This window comes from Octopus sinensis, linkage group LG1 (assembly GCF_006345805.1).
Source record: "Octopus sinensis linkage group LG1, ASM634580v1, whole genome shotgun sequence".
Lineage (NCBI taxonomy): Eukaryota > Metazoa > Mollusca > Cephalopoda > Octopoda > Octopodidae > Octopus > Octopus sinensis.
This window is the reverse complement of record NC_042997.1, coordinates 26,216,344-26,225,463: the sequence shown is the minus strand read 5'-3', so window position 1 is coordinate 26,225,463 and position 9,120 is coordinate 26,216,344. Positions and strand designations below refer to the sequence as shown.

The following is a 9,120-nucleotide window of genomic DNA, read 5'->3' as shown; positions in this document are numbered from 1 at the left end:
ATATATATATATATATATATATATATATATATATAACAAATGAAAGACAGAAGATGGAACATACGAAACTATACTATTAATCACAACAATTGTTTCGACATATCTAGCAACGGTAAGTTGCATTATAGAACAGTTATTTTAACGAGTTTTTATTTATTTATCATACGACGAGATACGTCTGCATCACTGGATACTCCTGAACCATTTTTTGTGTTCCCACACAGAGGAGTCGATGCTAGATGTGTCGAAACAATTGTTGTGATTAATAATATATGCTCATATATTCCATCTGCTTTTCATTTGTTATATATATCATATTATATATATATATAATATACCAAAAGCAATAAAGATTCAAGTCAATTTAAATGAATTTACTTGAATATGGTACCTAACTTAGATGCACCAAAAAACTATACGGTTTTAACAATACAGTAATGTGGGGTGATTATAAGCGAGAAAGAAGCACAAGAATGGATAGGTTTTTAGTACAATCGTTTCATACAAGGACAGGCTTTATTAAAAGTTGCAAAAATGCAGCATATAAACGTGTCCCGTTCAACAGCTAAAATACATGTGAGTTCTCTAGACATCTTAGTGGTTGAGGCTATACTCATAAGTAATGTAGATAAAGTAACATAAACAGATTCCAAAGTTCATTAAGTTCTTTAAAGATGATGTACAGTCTTATCACAGAATTTTAAAAAAGTTTTAATAGCATCACAGAGAAGGTGACTTAATCCATAGTTTACATATGAATTTCCAGAGATATGAGGGAGGGATTACATACTCACAGACGACAAATTTATCCATTGTTAATCACAACGAGGTGGGTCTCAATTCCTGTTTATTAGCATTACAGAGAGGGTGAATTAATCCTTTGTATAGATGCACAATTTCCAATGGTGTAGATGGTTTAACTCTCTAACTAATACTAGTAGTCTGTCCTTTATTCAGTTCGATATTAATAGTTATTACTCTAGTATTTCCCCTATCTTGCTCAACAAATCACTAATATTTGCCATGAATCGCTCCCTCATATCTAGAGAAGAAATCAATATTGTGCTACTAGCTAGGAAGACATTTATAGAATTTGAAGATAAATTATGGACTAGAGCAGATACACCTAATTATTGATTATACCAATGGGTTCCAGTGATTCGGCTGAGGTAACCAACCTAGTAGCGCATATCTATTAAAATGCATAAGCAAGGATATCCCAGAAATACAGGGGGGTCTATATAGGGATGATGCTCTGTTTGTTATCCCTAGTAATAATAAATCTATTATAGAAATGATTACAAAGAAAAATTAATAAGTTCTTTAAGGATTTCAACCTCAGCATAACGTATGAACCTGGCACTAAAATAGTTAACTTCCTAGATATTACGCTAGACCTTAACTCCAAGCTACATTACCCATTTAGAAAGGAAGGCGAAAATCACGAATTACGTAAATAAATTATCAAATCATCCCCCAAATATAATTGAATCTTTAGTAAGAAATATTTCATTAAGAATTTCAAAATTATCATCCAATAAGGATATATTTAACTCCCATCTGAGCATTATAATGCGGCGTTAACTAAGGCTGGATACAACCAAAGATTACATTCGTTGATAAGGAGAACTTACGTATTCCTAATAAAGAAGTTATCAGTATCAGTAAGAGGTAGCAGTAATACAGACCAAGCCCGAAATAAAAGTAGAATTAAATTAACGGTAAACGCTAATCTAACGTACAGGCCCAACAATTCAAATAGAAGCATTGACCAAAACATAGGTAACTCGGATAATATCGAAGTAGATAAACCAAAGATGCACACAAATAAAATAAAAATAATGGTAATAATACAAAACTCTGGTGAGATGAATAGTAATAATTCTACGAACCCTAAATTTAATAAAAAGATATAATATGGCTGAATATTCCTTTCAAACTGTGCGATACAATCGGATATACAGAACAAATTCAAAGTAAAGTAATTCTGGAAAAAAAATTCCCAATCTCTCATAGATATCATAGAATTATTTCTAGGAAAACAGTTAGGATTTCTTATTCAACCCTCCCAAATATGTCCACTTTAATAGTAAGATTAATAATAACAACATTAAACTAGCCAGGAAAGATAGAAATAAAAATAATAATATCAGCATGAATACCAATAGCAATTATAATAATACTACCAACAATAAAAACAGCAATAGTAACTATCAAACATGGGTGAAATTAGTAACCACAGAATGACTAATAACATTAACATTAATAGTAATAATAACAATACCGATATTAATAGAAGTAATAATGTTAATAATAGAAATAATAGAAATAAGGCTAATGGAGAAAATAAGGAGAATGAAAATATCAGTGATATCTATAACAACAATATGCAGTCGGATAAAAAAGACTAACAATAATAGTAACATTACCAATAATATAAGAAATCATGGTAGGACTTTAGACCTAAAAGATAAAACAGAAGGATCAATAAATAATAGCAATACTTTAGATATCAGCACCAACTATAGAAATATTAATAACAATAAGGACAATTATACTCATGATAATCAAAATAATAGGAACCTAAGACATCTACCCAAGAATAATCCAAAACCTGAAGTTGTTCCTCCTGTGTGTAAGTGAGAATAAAATCAAAATGCCCGGCACTGGTCTATGCGGGGAAAATAACGTAATCTATAAATGTACCATATCCACGGAGAATAACAAATATTTTTACATTGGATGTACAATTAATTTTCTAGCCAGAGTTAGAAATCACATCTCGTCTTTTAAATTACGTCATAAAGCTGGTACCACCACACTTTCAAACAAAATCTGGGAACTCAAAAATAATAACAATAATTATAACCTTATTGGGAAATAGTTAAGAGAGCAATTCCGTATAAAAATAGCAGGGTTGGTTGCCAACTATGCTCCATGGAGACGTATGAAATTCTAAAGCATAGAAAACATAGAAACTTATTGAATAACCATATCGAACTAGGTCAAGTTTGTGTCCACGCTAAATTGAAGACTTTAAAATATTTTAAATGATTAGAATATTCGTAACTAGATAGATAGATAGATATAACTTGATTTTTACTAGTATAGCACTGCTTTAAGTAATAACTAAGAGTTCTCACACTACAGTTATCTTTTTCCTTATATCTGCATCAGTTTTTTGAGAACAGGGAAATGAATAGTACTTATACGCTGCTTAATTGAGGCTTTATTTAATTTCAAATTCATAATTTTAAATCTCAATTTTAAATCTTAATTTTAATTTTTAATTTTTAATTCTTAACTTAATCTAATTTAAGTAGCATAACTTTAATAAAATAAAATGAGTTACTAAAGCCCCATAATTCTATTTCTAAATTAAATAAATAAGGCTACTCCCTCGATGATAGTATGATTATCTTCATTATGATAGACAATTCCCTAACACTTGTAAATGATCTTCTAAGATTGACCTGTAGTCCGTCAATGTATGAATAATAACGGCAACTCCTTAAGACAGTAAAATGAATAAATTAAATAAATAAATTTTAATGACTTTTTGATAAGATTATACTTAGATTTTCCTAATGTATTTTCTTTTGATTTTAGCCTTTGACCCCTATACCCCTGACCTTGTTATCTCTTTAGATTCTCTTTAAATTCATAGCTGCGTCAACGGCGTCACGTTAGCAAAAAATTAGCTGTTACTGGTCAAGGAATAATATTCTCCTCTAGTTCCTAGATGCCTGCAAATTAAACCAGACTGCCGTCTACTAATTCTTCTGTATAACTAGAACCTCTTTTTTTTTTTTTCTTTTCTCCCTCTTTCCCTCTTTCTTTCTTTCTCTTTTTTTCTTTTCTTCTTCTTATTCTCTTTTTTCTTTTTTTTCTTTTTTCTTTTCTTCTTCTCTTTTAGTCTCCCCCCCCTTTTTGCTCCCTCCTCCTTTATTTTCTCTCTTTTCCTCTCTTTCCTTCCCTTTCTGTTCTTGCCTCTCTAGAAAGCCCTTCAGCCTTTAAAAGTTAAATAGCTACAGTCTCTTGAAAATAGCAGTAATGTGATAATGTGGCAAATACCTAATCATATAGCAAGAATTGATACCTACCTCATTGTGTTCAACCATTGATAATTTGTCGTCTGTGAATATGAAATTCCTCTTCATTTCTCTGGAAATTTACATCTAAACCATTGGAAATTGTGCATCTATACAAAGGATTAATTCACCCTCTCTGTAATGCTAATAAACAGGAATTGAGACCCACCTCGTTGTGATTAACAATGGATAAATTTGTCGTCTGTGAGTATGTAATCCCTCCTCATATCTCTGGAAATTCATATGTACACTATGGATTAAGTCACCTTCTCTGTGATGCTATTAAAACTTTTTTAAAATTCTGTGATAAGACTGTACATCATCTTTAAAGAACTTTAATGAACTTTGGAAATCTGTTTATGTTACTTAATTATCTACATTACTTCATGAGTATAGCCTCAACCACTAAGATGTCTAGAGAACTCACATGTATTTTAGCTGTTGAGTACGGGACACGTTTATATGCTGCAATTTTTGCAACTTTTAATAAAGCCTGTCCTTGTATGAAACGATTGTACTAAAAACCTATCCATTCTTGTTGCTTCTTTCTCGCGTATATATATATATATATATATATATATATATATATATATATATATATATAAATATACGTGCATATATGAATGCACATACATATGTTAAACGAAGTGTACAGTATTATATATCCATTACGGCCGATCTTAGTAATCGGTTTTGCACTTGGTGTTCAACGGAATGTTTGGTAACTGCCCGATTATGTAACCCTGCGCTCTTCAACGTATGTGTGTGTGTGTGTCTGTCTGTATGTATATATGTATGTATCATTAATGTATTTTTCTTATCGCTGCAGGGGGAAGACAGCGAACGGAGTGCCAGTAAAAACACTTCATTATGGTCCATGCAAAGGATCCGTGGTTGGATAAAAAAAAAGGCAAAGAGAACCTTGTTATAATTGTGAAAGTGAATAAAATATAACTACATAATATTATGTTGGTTTCATTTTACAACAGATTTTGATTCTTTATCAGGTGCAGTGCAATTCCAATGTAGCTGTGTGCGTTCTGTGGAAGAGTTGCATTTGTTCATTGCAGCTGAAGATCGACGCCATTCTGAAGCAATGACTTCCGTCCTCACACACACACACACACACACACACACTCTTTCTCTCTCTCTCTCACACACACACACATACACATAGGAAAAATTTGACAAGACAGTCAGTCGCCCGCTGACACTCGATGCTACATCGAAGAGGCCAAGGAACAGAAGAAAGAAGAAGAAAGAAGATATGCACCCAACACCAGAGCTGAAGACACCTCCGAAAGTGGGGGCCCCGCCACGTCAAAATCGGTAGAGGAGTAGGGACCGAAACCGGACGTGGTTCCTCCTGATGATGTATGGAGCTAACTGAATCCTATAAAGGAGCTGTTGTGGTTGCAGACCACGAAACACAGTTGAAATTCCTCCATGTTGACAGTCGGATCTATACAACATCTAAGTTTCCCAAGCAGTCACCCATCTAAGTACTTACTAGAGTCGACATTGCTTTGCATCGGTGATCGAACGAGAACAGATGCATTCAACAAGATATTCCTCACAAAATTTCAAAGCGTTTTGACAATATGGAAAATGAAATTTGTAATAGTGTAAACGATAAATGTTTTACATTTCACTGAAACGCTAAAGAAATTTCAGAAATTCCAATGTATATAACTATATACACGCGCGTGTGTGCGTGTGTTGAGCTCTTTTCGATGTAAATATAGTTAATGTAGTTTTTGTTTGACAAGGCTAACGTGTCTAAGTGTAGAATATTTCTACGTATTTGTAAACAAAGTGCAATTTCATCTATAAGGGGCAGGAACATCGGTTACCCACAACAGCATATTCTTGCAGCAATGTAAAGGAGAGGAATACTTTTCTACTCTAGGTACAAAGCCCGAAATTTTGGAGTAAGGGGCCAGTCGATTAGATCGACTCCAGTTTGCAACTGATACTTAATTTATCGACCACGAAAGAATTAAAAGCAGAGTCGACCTCGGTGAAATTTGAACTCAGAACGTAAAGATAGACGAAATACCGCTAAACATTTCGCCTAGCGTGCTAACGTTTCTTATTTCTTTATTGCCCACAAGGGACTAAACATAGAGGGGACAAAGAAGGGGAGACAAAGGGATTAAGACGATTACATCGACCCCAGTGTGTAACTGGTACCTATTTGATCGATACCGAAAGGATGAAAGGCAAAGTCGACCTCGGCGGAATTTGAACTCAGAACGTAGCATCAGACGAAATACCTATTTCTTTACTACCCAGAAGGGGCTAAACACAGAGGGGACAAACAAGGACAGACAAACGGATTAAGTCGATTATATCGACACCAGTGCGTAACTGGTACTTAATTTATCGAACCCGAAAGGATGAAAGCAAAGTCGATCTCGGCGGAATTTTAACTCAGAACGTAACGGCAGACGAAATGCTGATAAGCATTTCGCCCGCCGTGCTAACGTTTCTGCCAGCTCGCCGCCCTATAAAGATAGACGAAATACCTATTTCTTTACTACCCACAAGTGGCTGAACACAGAGAGGACAAGCAAGGACAGACAATGGGATTAAGTCGATTATATCGACCAAAGTGCGTAACTGGTACTTAATTTATCGAATCCGAAAGGATGAAAGGCAAAGTGGACCTCGGCGGAATTTGAACTCGGTACGTAACGGCAGACAACATACCGCTAAGCATTTTCCCCGGCGTGCTAATGATTCTGCCAGCTCGCTGACTTAATGAAAGAGAGGAATACTCGTCTTGTGAATCAGTAAATATGATTACATCTGAAAACAGCGAGAATATGAAACGAGGCAACGCGAGAACCTCGTTGCTTTCATTTGACGTGTTGTATATATCTGTCAGATGCTCAGTGAGTTGCATTCTGTTTCATGGATACCATGGGACCAGGGCATTTTATAATGCAATTCACCATACATTATACTTGACTACAGAATGGTAATAGCTACTGACCAACAGCTAAGTTTTTGAGTATAGGCCTGCTTGATTAGGGCTTATCTTAAGTAAAACAACTGCAATAACAGTCTCGAATATACTACAACATATGTAACCCGAGCACCAGCATCAAACAGCATCGTACATCATAACCACAAATCTTTAGATAGTGGGTACAAATATTTCTCTCTCATAAAGTAAGATTTCGAAGTGTATATATTCTCTCTAAAAGGCGCTTTACTTAGTGGTTAGAGTAACCGCTCACAATCGTAATGTTGTTAGTTCGATTCCTGGCGGTAAGTCGTGTACAAGGCATTGTACTTCACGTTGCTCCAGTCCACTCAACTGATAAAAATGAGTTGTATTTGGAACTCAAAGAGCCAGAAATAAAGGACTCAGAACATAAAACCGGAAGAAATACCGTTGGGCGTTTTATCTGACGAATTAACGATTTTGTCAGGTCAACGCCTTCCAAGCAGTGGAACGGGATGCTGGTTGGATAATGGCAATCTATGTGAAGTTCTAACTCATACAATAGTTGTCGTACATCTAATTGTGCACACAAGATACATTACTTTCATATTTTGTCATAAGACCAGCAAACTCGGGAGAGGGGGGTAAGTCGATTAAATCGACCCCCCAATGCTCAACTGGTACATATTTTATCGTAGCCTGAAAGGATGAAAAGCAAAGTTGACTTTCGCAGAATTTGAACACTGAATGTTAAGACAGTAGAAATGCCACAAAGGATTTTTTCCCGTCGGGCTAACGATTCTGCTAGCTACTTCTTATACTCAAGAAATATGAACATATATAAATTTCGGTACAAAAGCAAGCAGCAACTTCGGTGGAAACGCACGATAAATACACATCCACGTTACAGATTTTTGTTTTTCCTACACATATACCGAGAGTAAGCAGCATTCTTGGTATAGCTACATTGTGACTACACATCTATAGACGTAGACTGTGCACACACATTTCAAAACCTTTCCACAAGGAAATATGTTTATAATTTCCTTCATGCTGCTATGCAGGTGACGCTGATTCCTAGCAACCAACCGAATGTCGATTTGAAAGCGCTTCCAGTAATAAAACCTTGTTTCTTTGCTCAGATATGAGTCAGTATTAGTGTCAATATATATAGTAATGCGTGAATGTGTGTATGTGTGTGTGTGTGCATGAGGATTAAGGAATCTAATTAATATCATGAGTGTGTATATAGTTTTCATATAAGTATATACATTCCATTGTTTACATAATGAACACATACTCACTCATACACTCACACATACATACACTCACTCATACGCACATACACACACCACTCACACACAAAGGGCTACAAATATTTCAACCTATATGCCTTTATGCACCTCTGTATATACCCAGTATGCATAAATAATATACAAAATACACACAAGCACACACATGTGTGTGTATGCTGAGGCGAGCAAGAATATATATATATATATATATATATATATACACACACATATATATATATATATACATATATAATATATACATATATACACATATATATATATATATATATAATATATATATATATATATACATATATATATATATATATACATATATATAATATATATATATATATATATATATATATATATATATATACACTCATACACATAGATACGCATACACACATACATGCACGCACACACACACGTGCACATACACACCTACGTGCTTTGCGCGTGATTTTATTAAATTTCATACCTACAAGGGGCATGCTCAGTTTAAGGAAGCGCTTTCTTAGTACAAAACATGCAATTTAGCAAAGCACCCGTCAGCATTACAAGTAATAATCTTAGATGTCTTTGAGAAGGCAAAAAGCGCAAAAACTTTCTTCTTTTGATATGGGGTTTTAAATTCTGAGACGTTCTCAATATAAAGAACATTACGCCCTGGCGCAAATTTTCAATTGTGATACCTTTGCCAAACACTAATTGGTTTAACTTTTTAAATTGCTTTGAAATTCTAAAATACCATTCGTGAATCAACTTTAGGTAGTACACG

General features: G+C 34.4%; 1 long non-coding RNA gene across 1 annotated transcript in view; it reads left to right on the top strand.

Annotated features, from left to right (window-relative positions):
* LOC115212834 overlaps positions 1-5,055 on the top strand; it is an 11,021-nt gene extending 5,966 nt beyond the window's left edge. The window contains exon 3 of the long non-coding RNA XR_003881768.2: positions 4,921-5,055. This is a non-coding gene — a long non-coding RNA (uncharacterized LOC115212834). The remainder of the gene's footprint in view (positions 1-4,920) is intronic.
* Positions 5,056-9,120: the final 4,065 nt, after the last annotated feature.